The 18,241-nt window shown below is 44.3% G+C and overlaps 1 protein-coding gene across 3 annotated transcripts in view; it reads right to left on the minus strand.

The window, feature by feature from the left end:
- LOC147031531 (lysophosphatidic acid receptor 1-B-like) overlaps window positions 1-16,497 on the minus strand; it is a 32,339-nt gene extending 15,842 nt beyond the window's left edge. Inside the window, exons 1-3 of one of the 3 annotated variants that reach the window (XM_085864517.1) lie at window positions 16,312-16,484; window positions 10,895-11,005; window positions 9,790-9,932 (exon numbers count right to left, since the gene is read on the minus strand). The gene's annotated coding sequence lies outside the window, so the exon portion shown is untranslated. Of the gene's footprint in view, window positions 1-9,789; window positions 9,933-10,894; window positions 11,006-16,311 lie in introns of all 3 variants that reach the window. The other 2 variants (XM_085864553.1, XM_085864526.1) reach the window with 2 other exon arrangements.
- Window positions 16,498-18,241: the final 1,744 nt, after the last annotated feature.

Genomic DNA, 18,241 nt, shown 5'->3' on the forward strand with positions numbered 1-18,241 from the left:
GACACATGTACCTACGAAGATATCTCACCTGAGGGTCCTTCATGGTGTAATGCGAATTTCCACAGCCGTAACAATATATATATATATATATATATATATATATATATATATATATATATATATATATATATATATATATATATATATATATATATATATTCCTCAACAAAGACCTCTGGAGTCATGTACCAAAGTGAGCACGAACTTGGTAACTAGATCGTGCTGAGCTTAGAAAAGGTTTTAGTTCCGGTTAGGGTTAGGTATTAAATCACCAAACTTCCATATTCGGAGTGGAATCACCAAGATTAATGAAACACAAAAGACTGGGTCTGCTCAATTAAATTAGTTTGAATTAAAGCAATTATAGTCATTTTTATTTTTTCCATGTCATTTATTTTAGAGTACACATGCCCAAACAAATCATCACACTCATATAAACAAGCAGCTCATGACTCATGTAAACCTTTTGAGCGTGAAAGGCTTACACGTGACCAAGGTCTATGATAATGACATTATGATGTGACACTTGACGTGAGACTTGCCCTCAAGGACTTGAGACTTGGCTCTGGTGACTTGTTGACATCTCTGCTTAAAATTATAAAACTATTTTGGTATTTTTATTGTTTTATTTTTCATTTAGTTTTAAAATGGGTGGTGTGGGGTCTATGTGGAGCAAACAGCTTTTGTGTGAAAAATGAACAAATACAGACAGTACATTCACCTTTGAAGAGACCCTCTCACAGACATTGCAATCATGACACAGGTAATGCAAATATAGTATCCAACCAAACCTTGATGATCTTCTCTAAAAAACTAAAAGTGTATTTCTCGTCTTTAGTCTTCCTTTTTAAAATTCACCGAATCTGCCTGAAATGCAGTTTAGCCATCATGAGAGAGAAATGATTGCAGTTGTTTCGGGCTATGAGGCGTCATCCTAAATGTCCTATCATCCTCACACATGCTTTTCCTTCACACCCTTCCTCCACTCCCTTCTTTTCCACATATTTTAATAACTTCAACAACCACACATGAGTCAGCCATGGCAGAGTAATCAGAAAAAAGAAAGAAAGTGAAACTCACAGTCGTAAACAAAAGGAATAGCCATGGAATCTACAAGAAGTCTCTACGACTCTCCTGACCCCCTTTCCATACCTAAGAACCCTTTGGCATTTGGATTCATCTTCTCTTGGAGATGATAAACTCAAATGTGTGTCAGAATTACTTTCACTGGGATCGTGCAAGGACAAAAAATCACCATGATCTATTAACTACCGTAAAATGAAATTCAGACTGACTTTCATCAGATACCAGAGTAATCAAGTCATTGAATCCGAAAGTGACGATTTTGAAAGGAAAAGATAAAAAAACACGAAAAGGGCACTCGGTAGAGAGCAAACCTCTGCCACGTAATGCCTGATCCACGAGAACATATCGGGTCCAATACATTTTTGAGATATCTTGCTGTATATCGGTTTAGCCCCATCTCTCAATGGTGAAGAATCACTTTCAAAATTAAATAATTCTCATATCCGAACCCGGATCCAGATCTTCACCAAAATCGCTTTAATTTGTCCTTGCAACACACCCAACCTGTCCACGAACTTTCATCAGAACTTGCCTACAACTTTTTGAGATATCGTGCTGTACAGTATATCGTTTTTGGCCCGATCTCTCAATGGTGAAGAATCACTTTTAAAATTCCAGTAATTGGATCCGGATCTTCACCAATATCTAATCAGTTCATCCCTGTCACACACCAAACCTGTCCACAAAATTTAATCCGAATCCGTCCACAACGTTTAGAGATATCCTGTACACAGACAAACAAACAGACAAACAAAGAAACAAACAGACAGACAGGCAAACAAACAAACAAACAAAGACAGACAGGCAAACAAACAAACAAACAAACAAAAAGGGGTGAAAACAACCTCCTTCACCTTCAGTGATGGAAGGTAACAATATGGCTGACGACAAATGCAACATCAGTGCTGAGATCTCCACATGACTTTACCTTCCACAAAACCAACACCCAAAAGACATGCTGCAATGCTCACATGTACTGTATATTCACAAGTACATTGAATCGATTTTCTTGCCTCAGAACACATTTGAAGTGCATCGTTGTTTCTCATGAAACAATAGGGATGTTTAATGAAAACCCGCAATATGCACGCTGCAGAAGACTTAGTGTAACGGCATAGCGGTCAGGTCAGGTTCGATCTGTCAGGTCAGGTTCGATCTGTGACCTGCTACAGGTACCATGTAAACCCGTACTAACCTGTTCCATGGTCGGGATGTCGGCGACTAAACCGTCTCCCCCACCAGGTTTTCTGGTGAGGAGGGTGTTTGGATATGGACACCCAGCAGGATTAAAAACAAAACCTGTCAAAGGGCGGAGGAGCTCTTTGTGAGCCAACGGCCATCCATATCTAGTGCCCAACTGTGTCTGCGGATGTCCTCCTGCAGTTGGGTTACTTTCATTAGGAGGTTGGTGGCAGGATTTGCACTCTGGCCACCGTAAAACCCTTCATTCCGCAAAACGCAAAAACGCAAAAAAATCTGAAAACCCACTCCGTGGGAGTACCTCCTGTGCAGCTTCCCTTCGCAGGGCAGCTCACCGGATGACGGGATTGGGGCAAAGCCTTCGGGACCCCCAATCTTTGATGATAGGAGGGAAACCACGGGGTAACATCCCTGGGTCAGATTGCGGGAGAGTGTGTCGGAGTGGTGCTGAGGTGTCGTCCACCAGACGGCGGTCTCCTTGGGTTAACCTGAGGTGGGCCCTTTGGGTGGGTGCCTGGAATGTCCTATCCCTAAGAGAGGATGATCACCTGTCTCTGTTATCATCTGAGCTCAAGCGTTTGGACATCGGGATTGCAGCTCTCTCTGAGGTTCGGAGACCGGATTGCGGCGAGATAATGGTGGGTGGTTACACCTACTATTGGTCTGGTCGCTCTGATGGTTACCATTCCCAAGGAGTTGCTGTAGATGTGTCCAATAAGCTGACCCCAATGATAATTGAGGTAACACCGGTCAACGAGCGTATTATGAGATTAAGGATTCGTCACTCCTTAAGGCCCGGTCACACCTTGACGTTTTAGCCAGCGATGGCAACGTATTAAAATGTATGTAAAACGCTGGTTGACGTTGAACTTTTGATGTTTTTTTTTTAAGATTCGGACGTATTCATAGCGACTTGGTCGTATGCATAACATATTAGTAATGGACACAGAACGTTTCGTTGTGTTATAGATAACTTATACCAACGAATGCTGAACCTGTTGTTGGCCTACACAACCGATGCCCAACGATAGTCTAACTTAGGCATAGCGCGTTGCACGCATCGCCGACGATGTCGTGACGTAGCCTATTAAAAGGCTGACGCACAACGATTCGAATCATAACTGCCGTAGAAATGGAAGTGTCAACATCGCGGTCACACCTTGGCGATCTTGCCAGCGTATGCCGACCTAAGAAAAATGTGTCTAAAACGTTGGGGGCACGTCAAATACGGTATGAGTAAGTTTGGTATACGTGAGTAGAACGCTAAAGTACGCTATCATACGTCGTAGTAAGTAGAGTACGTCAAGAAATTTTAAACATGTTCAAAATTTTACGACGTACTCGGCGTATGACACACGTTCCGCATGCGATGGGGATAAGTTTTACACACGATATGTGGACGCTTACACACGTCCACAAAGGCTACTTATAAGCTACTCATAAGTCGAAACACGTCGCGGTAATGTCTTTTTTACGCGAAACTTATTTCTAACTTATGTTTGACGTGCTTTGAACCAATTCTTTACGTAGTCCCAACACACATCGACGAATGTAGACGTATTCCAATGACGTCTTCCGGTCGACAAAAAAAAATAAATGAACGTGTTTCTAGCTTACAACTGCCATATAAAGACGTGTTCCCAGCGGTTTTGGGAATTGGTATATAAAAATGCTGCTCATAAAAGGGGAACCCAACAGTGTTTTCGAGTTCCTTTTTGAGTCGATGTCCATGTCAGCAGTAACAGTATCAGTATCAGTATCAGTATTAGTAGTAGTTTGTTCATGTTGGCAGTAGTAGGTGGATGTGAGGGGGAGGGTGTGGGTTATGATGGATCGTCCTTGCGTCCGCGTGTCCATGGGTAGGTTCATAGGCTGCCACTCAACGATTTAAATGGCTGCATCTCCACTATTGAAAGTAGACGCTTGCGCTCAACAATTGGATTTTTTTTACACTCAACGACTTTTAAACGGTACCACTCAGATAGTTTCATTGTTTACAATGAACGATTTAAATTGCTGTCACTCGCCTTTGTTTTTTTTGTTTTTTTGACGCTGGGATTTGGAAATTTGAAGCGTTTCTTCTGAACGTGTTAAAACGCTCAAACTCGACTATTTTAAATAGACGCTGCCGATGGACAATTGGAATCATAGCCGAGCTAGACATCGAAGTGTGAACATCCTCGTCATGCCGAAGAAAAGTTTGAAGAATGCTGCAAATAAGTGTCCTGGCCGTGGCCGTGGCCGTGGCCGTGGACGCTGACGCAAGGACGATCCATTATACCGACGTCTTTCAGCCTATGAGTAACTTAAAAGTAACGTCTGTCGATGTGTGGCAACGATCGCGTAACGTGCCAACAACACGTTAATCATAGGTTAGAAATAAGTTTCGGGTACGCTAAACATTACCTCGGCGTGTCTCAACTTATGATTAACTTACAAGTAGCATGTGTTGACGTCTGTCAACGATCGCAGACCGTGCATACAACTTGTGGCCAGCGTAGCGGAACGTGTGAGTCATACGCCGGCATACGTCGTGAAATTTCAAGCATGAAAAAATTTGAGGACAACCGAAAAGTACAACGTTTAAAGCCAACGTACAACGACGTATGGCAGTGTTTTTCAGCGTGCTCTCAATGTTATCAAAACTTACCCATAACGTATTCAAGGTGTGCCAGCGTTTTAGAAAAAAAATTCAAAAATCGGCATACGTTGGCTAAAACGTCAAGGTGTGACCGGGCCTTTAGGTGTCATTTCCCTGGTCTCTGTTTATGCTCCGACTGAGGCGAGTGATCTCACCGTGAAGGATGCATTCTACGCCATGCTCGAGTCTGTGGTTGATCAGTGCCCCAGACGAGATACACTTCTAGTCTTGGGGGATTTCAATGCATCGACTGGAACTGATAGGGATGGTTATGAGGTGTGTGTTGGTCCCCATGGGTCAGGAACTATGAACCAGAATAGCACTAAGTTCCTTGACTTTGCAAGAAGTCATGGTCTTAGGGTGGCTGGTTCATGGTTTCAGCGCCCACAAGCTCATCGCTGGACTTGGTATTCCAACGCTGGCGGTGTGGCAAAGGAGATTGACCATGTCCTCATTGACGGTCGTTGGAGGATGATCCAGAACTGCAGGGTCTACCGGAGTGCTCAGTTCCTCAATACTGACCACAGGCTTGTTGTAGCAACTCTAAAGCTGCACCTTAAATCCTGGAGAATGGTACCATCCCAGCCTCGGCTGGATGTTGGCAAGCTCAAGGATGAGAGAGTAGCTGAGGAGTTTGCGGACAGGCTGAGTGGACACTTGGGGGGTCTGGGTGCTTTGGGGGGTCCTGAAGAGTTGTGGAGTGCCTTCAAGACCACCATCCTTGATGTTGCCGGTGGATGTCTTGGAGCTCACCGCAGGGCAAAGAAGAATTTTGTCTCTCAAGGGACACTGGATACCATTGACCAGAGTCGCAGGGCCAGGCTGAATGGCAGAGCTGAGCTGTTCAGGAAGCTGAGGCGTAAAACTGTACGTGCACTGAGGGTGGACAAGGAGGCCTATGTGCGAGGAATCTGTGAGGGGGTAGAGCATCACCTGTGGACAGGTGATTCTCGTCCCGCTTACAGGGGAATTCGCGCATTGCGTTCATCCAAGCCCATCCCTCGGAGCACTGCAGTTCGAGCGGAGAGTGGTAGGCTCTTGACAGAGTTGTCTGAAGTGAAGGCCCGCTGGGCTGGTTACTTTGAGCGGTTGTACCAGGCTGATCCCCCAGCTGTCGAGTTGGACGTCAAGGGTGTTCCAATCCCTGTTGCTGACCCTCGAATCAACTGTGGTCCACCTTCGCTTGTGGAAACACGGGCTGCGGTGAACCAGTTGAAACGGGGCAAAGCTCCAGGGATCTGTGGCATCCATGCTGAACTTCTCAAGGCTGGTGGAAATGCTGCACTCGTGTCGTTGCATGCAGTTTTGTGCTCTGCCTGGAACACAGGCATCATCCCAACTGACTGGAAGAGAGGCCTTGTTGTCCCTCTCTGGAAAGGGAAGGGTGATCACCAAGACTGCAACAACTACCGAGGGGTGACGCTGCTCTCAGTGCCGGGAAAGGTCTTTGCTCGGATAATTCTTGATAGGGTTCGCCATCATCTGCTTGAGCACCAGCGTCCAGAGCAGTCAGGCTTCACACCAAAGAGGTCAACGATTGACCGTATCCTTGCCCTTCGTGTCCTCACCGAACGCAGACGAGAGTTTCGGCAGGGGCTGCTTGCAGCCTACGTTGATCTCTGTAAAGCGTTCGATTCAGTGAATCAGGATGTCCTCTGGAGGATTCTTGGTCTTCGTGGGGTGCCACCAAAACTGATCGATCTGATGTCTGAACTCCAGTCTGGTACTGAGAGTGCTGTGAAGTGTGGTGGTACCATCTCTGACTTATTTCCAGTTGTTACTGGAGTTCGTCAGGGGTGTGTACTGGCCCCCACACTTTTCAGCACTTGTATGGACTGGATTTTAGGGAGGATGTCGGAGAGATCTAGCTGCGGTGCATCGTTTGGGAATGTCAAGATCTCGGACCTTGACTTTGCAGATGATGCAGTCATCTTTGCGGAGACTTTAGACATCCTTTTGGGGGCCCTCAAGGTGCTGAATGAGGAGTCGGAGCCGCTGGGATTACGGGTTTCTTGGGTCAAAATTGAGATCCAGGCTTTCGGTGACATCTTGGATGCTGCTGTCCTGTCTGTGTCTGTTTGTGGTGAGGATGTTGAGGTCGTGGAGAGATTCACTTACCTTGGCAGTGATATTCATGTCTCTGCTGGCTGCGAGTCAGAGGTCAATAGACGTCTGGGTCGGGCCTGGGGAGTCATGGATTCACTGGATCATGGGGTGTGGTGCTGCCGGTACCTGTGCGGGAGGACGAAAGTCCGAGTCTTCAGGTCCTTGGTACTTCCAGTCTTGCTCTATGGATGCGAGACTTGGACTCTGACCAAGGATCTGAGACGCAGACTTAATTCCTTTGATACCAGGTCTCTTCGGAGAATCCTTGGCTATCGCTGGTCAGATTTTGTGTCCAACGAGCGGTTGCTGAGAGAAACTCGGATGAGATTTGTTACCTGCATAGTCCGTGAGCGTCAGTTGCGGCTGTTTGGACATGTGGCTCGTTTTCCTGACGCTGATCCTGCTCACCAGATTCTCTCAGCGAGGGAGTCTCATGAGTGGAGGAGGCCAGTGGGCCGACCACATGCCTCGTGGTTGCAGCAGGTTGACCATCATCTTAAGGAGATGGGGATGGGCCTGGCATCTGCCTGGGGGATGGCTAGACGGAGGCCCCTGGAGTACCGGCGAAAAGTGGACGCAGCGACGCGATGTTCTGGCACATGCTCCCATACCTGACATAGCGGTAAGATGGGAACTCGAACAGTGAGTTGATCAAGTCCATTTTCAACCAACATGGAGGCAGCAAAAGCTATATACAATATTCTTGGTGAGGTCTTATTAAATCAATGTATAATGTTGACACTACCTAATTTGATTTGTAATTGATCTCCCTTGAGAATGCAACCTAAACCCCGATTCGCTTTACTTATAGCTTCCAAATCAATGTCTCAAACATCTTCCGCACAACTGGAGTTGCACCAACAGGTCTATAGTTGTCTGATTTTTCTTTTGAACCTTTTTTTAGACATCGGCTAAAATCACACTGATCTCATCCGCGATGGCACTCAATGCTTTCTTTGTTACTATTATTTTGTACGAACAAATATAACCTGTCGCTTCGCTGACCGGGGGGAGGGGGTATTAAGGAGGGGGTGGAGAGAGGAGGGAGGGGAGGGAGAGAGAGGAAGAGGAGAGAGGGAGGGGGGAGAGAGGAGGCAGGAGGGAGGGGACGCTCGGAAGGGGCGGCGGGGTTGGGAAAGCTGTGCCTCACCAAATGTTGCTATAACGTGGGAGGGAGGGATGCGGGGAGGGGTTGTGAGAGATAGAGATAGAGAGGAGTATGAAAACAAAAAGGAGAGAAAGGTGAGGGGTGTAGATGGGGTTAGTGAAGAGAATGATCTATAATGCTTAATGACAGAACACACACACACAAACAAACTCATGTCAGAGCAGCTGTAAACACAACAACACAACAGAGTTTGTGAAGTAATCTGCTGGCACATCTACAAAAACTTTGATGTCCCCGTTCCAGAAAATTTGTGGGAACATGAACGAAGTGTAATCACCAAAAACATGGAAGTACCTACCGCTCACGTACGACCTAATGATCCCATCAAGCGTGAACATTGAAAACAAAGCATTGCGACCAGATATCATACTTGGGTACAAAAAAATAAAAGAAGGCATTGCTGATTGAGGTGTTTATACCAGTGATTTTGGACTAAACTATGCAGAAATCAAGAAAATGACCAAACACCAAGACCTCAACAATGAAGTGAGAAGATCCTGGAAGCTGAAGAACACCAAAGTTGTTCCAGTGATAGCTGGATCTACAGGAATGATGACAAAGAACCTCACAGAGACATTAAACATGGGGGTAATACCCCTGGGTGCTCACCTGGTAGTGGCTGGTTAAGATAACCAGGCAACCACTTGTAGGGATGGATGATCCACAAAATATATAATGGAGAAGAAAGTAAACACCTATGGATTTTTCTTTTTAAAGCCATGAACAAACTTTGGTACATCATGGGTGATAAAGGTTGTGGTCAAATTTCATCAAAATTGTGCGTGTGGTTTCAGAAAAGAAAGCAAACACATATTTGGGGGGGGCAACCCCTCCCCCCCTTTAGAACCACTTAGATCCAAATTTTTTTTAATGTTGTGAACAAACTTTGGTACATGATGGGAAGATGGTGGTCAAGTTTCATCAGAATTGTGTGTGTAGTTTCTGAGAAGAAAGCAAATGCATATTTTGGGGCACAACCCCCTTCTCCCCATAGACCCTCCTAGACCCCAATGTGAGGACAAAGGAAAACCTGAAAGAACCTCCATAAGATACGGGATGAAACTTTGCGACCACGGCACCTGTAACCGGCATGGCATGTCCACACACCCACGGATAGTCCGTACAGATCCAAATCTACCCATATGTACCCCGTCCGTGTGTGGGGAATACGTACCTCTACCTTGTAGTAACTGTCGACTGCACTTCCCGATCAGGACACGAACTGTACTGTACACCTCGGTAAGTGACTTAAGCACTCAAGCACGCCAACGGAACACCTGGCTTGGCAAGCGATGACCAATTGCCTTCGACACAACTAGGTACCTGGAATGCTCGTGCAATGTCCGAATTGGACAAATCAACACTTTTATCGGAGTCGGAACTACCAGATGTTTTCAAATCTGGAGCTTACATTTTGTAATAATACTTAGTTTAAGAGATTCTCTCGGTTATTCATGTTCGCAAATTAAATAAAGCCACGAACTCTGACGTCTCCAGGCGTTTATAAGCATTGCAATACACCCAGCGATTCGTAGCTATGATGAACATGCATTCGATAATATGAGTGAGGAAAGTGAAAAAAACAAACTTTATCGTGAAGAAATCGTTGTGGCCTCTTCCAGGTCAAGGCAAGGTTGAGGATGGCAAAAAAAAACATGGCGGCTTCAGGCCCCAGCGAGGTTACCCAGGAAACGCCTTAAGACCCCAGAGAGCGAGGTGGCCGAGGATCGCCTGATGAAGGATATAATTACATGATGCCGTTAATTAAATTATATTCAAAAGGGGTGTATTAATTAACCCAAACATCTCATTTTCATTCTTGTATTTCCTTGGAGTTTTCTTAGTTTGCATGCAAAGTTTCAGGCTGCTTGGTTTTATAGTTTTGGACTTATGGAGGAGACACACTGACCACACACACACACACACACACACACACACACACACACACACACACACACACACACACACACACACACACACACACACACACACACACACACACACACACACACACACACACACACACACACACACACACACACACACACACACACACACACACACACACACCCTTTTATTAGTATAGCTACACAGCTGCGTGTGACGGGTGGAAAAAAATTTGTCTCGATAATTTAGAAAACATTATTCTGCAAACGGCTTGGAAATCAGGTGTTATTGCACGAACCACTCGCTCAGGGTGACGGAGCATGAACCACTCGCTCAGGGTGACGGAGCATGAACCACTCGCTCAGGGTGACCGAGCATGAACCACTCGCTCAGGGTGACCGAGCACGAACAGCTCGCTCAGGGTGATGGAGCACGAACCGCTCGCTCTGAATGACGTGGCGTGGAAAAAGCATCTGCAGAGATTGAATGGTTCGCTCAGAATGACGTAGCATGATACAGCTGTCGACAATGGTGCTCGGCAAGTGGCTTAAGCACTCATGCAAGCACTCCAGTTAAATGGTTGATACGGAACGGTTGGCCAGGCTGTCGCTGCATACCATAAAGGATCCCTTTAACTTTAAAGCCGGCCTTCACCACGCAGGCAGCAGTTAATGAAATAAAATGAATTAATTCAAGAAATGACTATCCACAAAAGGGTTGCTGCATAATACAGAACAACCCTGCAAATATCGCAAAGTTCAATCTCCCATTAAATAAACATGGCAAAAAAAAAACCGCCACCTTACCTGCTCGTCTGTGCACGTGTCACGTGGTACATCGGTTCTTGGGCCACGCAAATGTTTTTTGGGTTGTTCTTTTTAAGAACGTCCGTTTTTTACCAGATTTGGTCTGATTCCCTGTGGAGCACATCACGAAACATCTGAAAATATAGACACAGATCTGGCAGACACTATAGATAGGCAGACACTATAGATAGGCAGACACTATAGATAGGCAGTCTCTCTGGGGGACAAGGTGCGAGGTCTAACAGTGAATGCATTAAATCATATAGCTCAACGAAGCTGGTTAATTTTGTTACGTTCCTAAATTTTTGTTTACTTAATATAATTCTCCAAACAGTAGAAAAAGATAAGTTTAATGCTCTGGAAATTACATATTTTCTTGTGTTTGTATGGAGGAGGGAACATAGACTTGCTTGCTTAAAGTAAATAGATATATCGTCTCGGTTATAAAACTCGTTATTTCTTTAAATTATCAAATTTCACCACAGATTTCGACACTTATCGAGTCCGGACGATATCCGATCCTAAAAGCGAAATAATATTTTGATGACATACTTTAGTCCATGAGAGTAGATCGTGGAAAATCTTCTCATATAATCCATGAAACTGCTCCAGGCTCCTAATTTGAAAACTATAGTACTTCCAAAAGCGATGTACACAACTATTCATAGCTATGATGAACAGGCTTTCATACGAGTGAAGAAAGTGAAAAAGAAACTATCGTTAAGAAATCGTTGTGGCCTTTTCCAAGTCAAGGCATGGTTGAGCAGGCCAAAAAAACATGGCGGCTTCAGACCCCAGCGAGGTTACCCAGGAAACCCTTAAGACCCCAGAGAGCGAGGTGGCCGAGGATCGCCTGATAAAGGATATAATTAAATAAGGCTGTTAATTATCTTCAAAAGGGGTGTTTTAATTAACCCAAACACCCAATTTTCACTCTTGCACTTCCTTGGAGTTTTCTTATTATGCATGTAAAGTTTCAGGCTGCTAGGTTTTATGGTTTTGGAATTATTGAGGAGATACACTGAAGCGCGCGCGCACGCACGCACTTTTATTAGTGTAGACGCAGCCTGTGGCTGCTGGTTGCAACATTGCTGGGAGCATGGCTGTGCCGCTAATGCAGTGCCTCCTGTTTCCAGTATGCTGGCACTCATTTTGTCAACCTCAGAAGAATAACAGGCGGATCCAACCCACCTGGTGTTATTTCAACAGCACAACAGGGGCCCAAACTGTTCCAACATGTACCGTTAAAGTCTTCCTGCCATGACCTCACATCGTGTCATTTAACCTTCATTCATTATCTCTTACTTCCACTCCTTCAAAACAACTCACAACTCTGTGGCTACAATCCTTCCAGCAGAATGAAGACTCAAAATAATTAATAATTTCATCTCCTACCAATACCATCTCCCTTGTCTTGTTCCTCCCCACTTCCATCCGACCTTCGCCACTGCCTGCACTCACTCCACCCTCATTGCTGCCAGCACTTCCACAACCCTTACCACTGCCGATACTCACCCCACATTTTCAATGCCAATCTCCTCTGCAGATCTCTCCACAAATGTAACCAACTTTGACCTTCAAATTGTTGACACACATTTACCTCCTGCAAAATAGCTATCTGTTCATTCAATTTATCGATAACAATCCTCAGGTCTTTCATTTTGACAAACCTCATTTGACAACTCTCAGTATCCACTGTCCCAAATATTGCTCAGATGAACCATTTAGCACAATATTTATAATCTTTCTCTATTGTCTTTGTTCCCCCAATTGATGAGCTCATTGACTCGTTTTTAGGTCATCTCATTAGAGATGACCTAATAAAAGTCTCGATGTCTGTCCGTACGTCCCCATTTTTTTCTTCCGATTTTCTTGATACTTAGTATGTGGGTAGATGTCGATGAGGGATGCACGACGGTATGACCATTGACCCGATTGAAGGTCAAGGTCAAGGTCAAGGTCACTCCAAAGTTGCGAAATCGTCCATTTTCAAAATCTATCTCCTCCGCCGTTTGTGATCCGATCTTCGAAATTTCTTTCTGATAATATGGAGCAATATCTAAATTTGGTCGGGTCGGTTTTTAAAAATTCGTCCTGGTTATCGAGTCACGTGTCTTCAAATTTGGAAAAAATCGTCGATGTGATACGGTCAAAACAGAGATGACCGTCACCCCCAACCGGGGGTAATTTTTTTATCCATCCAATCACGACATTACACAATGACAGTAGAGGACATCAGTAAGCCATGTATGGAGGGAGGTTTGAATGTCATTTGGAGAATGTCATTTGCCCAGAGTTTGGAGAGCAAGGTGGGGTATCAGACTGTATCGAATGTTCGAGATAAGTCTAGAGAAGGCCCTGATCTCATGTCTGAAATTGAGGGTCTCCATCCATTGTTGGGAGAGTAGAAGCAGCATATCCAACATAGTGACCAGGTCTGAATCCGAACTGATGGTGTCAATCCTAACAGGCCATTGGAGAAAAGGAAGGATTTGGTGTCGACTGCAATGACAGCTTCCATGTCCTTGCTGATGATTGGAAGGAAGCTGAGAGGTCTCTGCAGTTAAGGGGATCAATTTTTGCACTTTTTTATGTTGGTAGGGAGGAGGGATGCAAACTTCTCATGAGACAATAGAGTTTTTGCACCTTTTTATGCCCCCGTTGACAAAGTCGCTGGAGGCATTAAGTTTTTGGGATGTACGTACATCCATCCATGCTAATGTTCTCTGTTTTCCCTGCAACTGCTTATTTTATTGACACAAAATTTTCATCATAGGTGCGACTACTCATGTAGAATATTTATATGATAATTATGATATCATAGGTCATGTGGTGTGGCAGCCATGTTAGAAAAAAGAAAAAAGTTATCCTTGGCAGCCAAGGAAAAACTTTGGAACTCTGTATCTCCGAAACCGCTCCATGGGAAAAATTGAACCTTAGCACATGTGACGGACTGCCAAAGGGAAATAAGTGATTTTTTTCATGATGTCATCGGTGGCTTCGTTATGACATCATAATTGCATACGTCAAATGCTTTATCAGTTAAGTATGAAATTTTTTGAGGGTCATCTCGGGCCTAATTGTAATTGCCCTAACAATTGATGACGTCTTTGGTCACGTGGTTCGGTAACCATATTTTTTAAAACATTAAACCTTCAAAAATCTTGTCTGAAATGGCTGAACAGTTCAAGGCGAAACTTTACAGGTATGATCGACTATCCATGAGGAATAAATAGTTATCGAACAATGATGTCATTGTTACTGATCGGACGCATGGTCTGGCAGCCAGAATTATTTAAAACTAGCAAATACCACCCGCCGCTTCGCTAACAGGAATACTGAGAGGGGGTAAAAAAAAAAAAGAGAAAGAGAGAGAGAGAGAAATACCGAGAGAGCAAGAGAGACAGAGACAGAGACAGAGACACAAAGAGAGAGAGAGAGAGAGAGAGAGAGAGAGAGAGAGAGAGAGAGAGAGAGAGAGAGAGAGAGAGAGAGAGAGAGAGAGAGAGAGAGAGAGAGAGAGAGAGAGAGAGAGAGAGAGAGAGAGAGAGAGAGAGAGAGAGAGAGAGAGAGAGAGAGAGAGAGAGAAAGAGAGAGAAAGAGAGAGAAAGAGAGAGAAAGAGAGAGAAGAGAGAGAGAGAGAGAGAGAGAGAGAGAGAGAGAGAGAGAGAAAGAGAGAGAGAGAGAGAGAGAGAGAGAGAGAGAGAGAGAGAGAGAGAGAGAGAGAGAGAGAGAGAGAGAGAGAGAGAGAAAGAAAGAGAGAGAAAGAGAGAGAGAGGCGCAAATACAGTACCCCACAGGTAAAAAGGTTGGGTTCGGTGGGGTTAATAGGGGCAAAAAAAAATAAACTGTGCGTAGTGATGGGGGGATGACACGAGACGGTCGGACACTACCACATTGAATACTTGGAAAGAAGGGAGGGATTGAACAGCTTCCAGAAGGCGGTTCCACCAACAGAGAAAATAGGTATAAAGGAGTTGATGTGTGCAGTCAGTCTGGACCCTGGGAGTTAACCATTAGGGGGTTCATGGAAGAATGCATGCATTTTGGGGTGGCTGGAAATGCTCCCTCTGCTTCCCACAACGGTCGGCATGCTCTTGTCAACCATCAGTTAATACAATCTCGTAATGGAATAGGCCTACCTTATTTTCCCAACAATTTACTCTGAGAAACTTCCTGTGGACGTTTAAGTTCCATTCCTGTCTTTGATTACATTTGTACTTATAAGGTCCTGAATATCATACATTGTGACTGAAAAACAAAACAAGAATTGCAAACACAGCACCCATTGGGGGAGGGGTATGGAGAAATAGGAGGATAAGGAAAGAGAAAGGAGGTTTACAGAAGGAGTCAGTTGACAAGAGAAAGCTTTGGAGTAGATTTCAGGAAGGGGAGGGAAGGGAAGGGGCATATAAGGTCCGTGGGGAATGGAAGAGAGAAGTTGGGGTGAGGGAGAAGCAGAAATTACACCATGTTTGCGTACGTCATAAATTGATGTCCTCTGAGCACAAAAATTGTCACGCTGACAAAATACAGTACCTGTTGGTGAAAAGTGACATCTGGAAAACATTTCACAAACCATGACTGACCTTGTGAACTGAACCATAGTTAAACGAGTTTTAGTGTGTCTGGAAAAAGGACCAGGACAGCCTTCGTACCATTATCCCTGCTTGGTGAAGCCGCCATTTGTGACCTTTCCCATTACTGCGAGAAACAGCTGCTGGTTTTTGTCCCCTCGGCCATGACATTATATAACTTTCCCTTAGTGTAAGGGGCACGAAACAAAGCCAAACATGGAAGAAACATCGACGTTATGAAATGGCAAACAAGGAGTAGGGATTGTGACAAACACCTGAAGAATTCGAATCCAACTGGCACTTAAATAAAGCTTTCAACTCTGATGTATAAATTTTAAGCTAGTTCATAAATAAGCTTCTGACAGGGAAAGAGTGAATGAACACAAGTGCTTGGGAAGAAAAACAACATAAATAATTATATGCCATTGGATAAACCATGCGATTTACCTCGTAGAGAAGCAGGACAAAATATTTACACAAAGATGAAAAGAGGGAGAAAAGAAGGTGAGAGGCTAACAAGATGGGAACAATAAGTGGAGGGTGAGGAGTGAGTGAGTAGGGAGAGAAGTTGGGGGCGGAGGAGCAGGAGAATGTGGAGGGGTGGAGGGGGATGTGGAATATGGTGGAATAAGATATGGGGAGGGAAGTGGGAGTGAATGGGTAAAAGGGCAATGAGAGTAAAGGATTGGGAAGTGAGTGGGGAAGAGAAATGGAGGATAATGGGTATGGGGGACATGGGGAAGGGGGGGGGGTTAAACAGAAAATGGGGAGGAGGTGGAAGAGGAGGAAATGAGGCGAAAGGGAAGTTGACAGAGGAGGTGTTGAATGGGTTAAGGTTACACTGCCAGTTGAATGGAGTGGCAACAGTCTTGGCTCCAGTTGGGCTCGGTTTTGCATTCTTCCTGATAAGGCCGCCTGCACTCTTAAGATTGGGAAGAAAGATGGTTGTGAGAAAAGAGTCAAGCATTGTCTATACTGGAAAGGAAATAAATGTCAACGATCGAGAAGAGAGTTGAATGTCTTTGAAGGTTACAATGATGCAAACAACAGCCAAGCAAAGAAAAAAAAATTCAAGGCCAAGTGAAGGAAAAGCAACACATTCTGGAAGGCACCCAGCCCCAGGGACAGACAAAGACATGTCTTTTCACAGACAAGCAAGTTCTCCTGCAGAAAAACCCTTTTTCAGGCGAAAAACCAAGTGCAGGAAACAAAGGGTATTGAAAATGGATAAAAGCACCAATGACTTAAATGGCAATCAGAAGGAGAAAAATAGAGATGTGGAAGGAATCTTCTTGGTGGAAATATCTCAATAACTTTTCTGCAAAATCATCAGATGGAGACTTTGGTCACCAATTTCAGTTTCACGGCTGATATATATATATATATATATGATCAGTAAAGGCAGTGTGTGTGTGTGTGTGTGTGTGTGTGTGTGTGTGTGTGTGTGTGTGTGTGTGTGTGTGTGTGTGTGTGTGTGTGTGTGTGTGTGTGTGTGTGTGTGTGTGTGTGTGTGTGTGTGTGTGTGCGTGTGTGTCTCGTTGATTGGTACATTCATATGTGGGTTTCAGAATGTGGAATGGAGTCCTCCCAGTGTGGGCTGAAAGTGTACACCTTCATTTCAGTAAGGTGTCATGATTTATGGACCAAACTGTGAAGTTTTCTGTTCTCAAAGATTTGTGCCGAGGGTCTCTTCAGGATCGTCACTGAGCCCCAGATGGCTTCCAACTGTAGTTTGTTTGTAATAATATTCCCAGGGAAGATTTTTAATATCTCTGTTAGGTTCTTCGTCATCATTCCTGTAGCTCCAACTCACACTGGAACAACTTTGGCATTCTTCAGGTTCCAGGATCTTTTCACTTCATTCATGAGGTCTTCGTATTTGGTCATTTTCTTGATTTCTGTATCGTTTAGTCCAAAATCACTAGAATCAACACCTCAATCAACAATGCCTTTTTCTCTCTTTTTTTTGTACCTCAGTATGATATCTGGTCGCAATGCTTTGTTTTTGACGTTCACGCTCGATTGGATCATTAGGTCGTACGTGAGCGGTAAGTACGTCCATGTTTTCAGTCCATGCTTTTAGTTAATGGTTCCTACAAATTTTCTGGAACTGGGATATCAAAGTTTTTGCAGATGTGCCGGTGGTTAACTTTACAAACTCTGATGTGTTGTTGTGTGTACAGCTGTTCCGACATGCGATTTTTTTCTTTCTTTGTGTTCGGTCATAAAGTATAACATATCACTATCTTTGCTAAAGCCACTTCCACCCCTCACCCATCTCTTTTTAGATCCTCGTGGAGGATCTCGAAGTCTTACTCACATTGTTGTTCTTCATCTTCTTCTTGTGGACTTTTTTGTTTCACAGCCTACAGTTTTCATCGAAACGTCCTGAAACTTGGCATATATATGTAAAAAATACCCTGCGCAGACAGTAACCATCTCCGATTTTGAAAATTCCTCCGAGAAAAAAAAGTTATGACGTCAAAATATCTCCGCTAATGGAAATCGCCTAAAAAATTATCTCCGAAACTAGGCAAGCTTTTTAAATTCTGTTTGCGGGAATCGAACAGGGCATTAGCAGAGATGAATTACCGCACATATGATGCATCACTATGACGTCATTCCTATTTTTTGACATTTTTTGTTTCACAACACAGAGTTTCCATCGGATCTTTGTGAAACTTGCCATGTATATGCAGAAAGCCCACGCGCAGGCAGTAACCATCTTCGATTTTGGAAATTCTTCCAAGAAAAAAAAGTTGACGTCATA

The sequence above is a fragment of the Eptatretus burgeri genome, chromosome 2, assembly GCF_056783735.1.
Source record: "Eptatretus burgeri isolate ZD-2024b chromosome 2, Ebu_testis_v1, whole genome shotgun sequence".
NCBI lineage: Eukaryota > Metazoa > Chordata > Myxini > Myxiniformes > Myxinidae > Eptatretus > Eptatretus burgeri.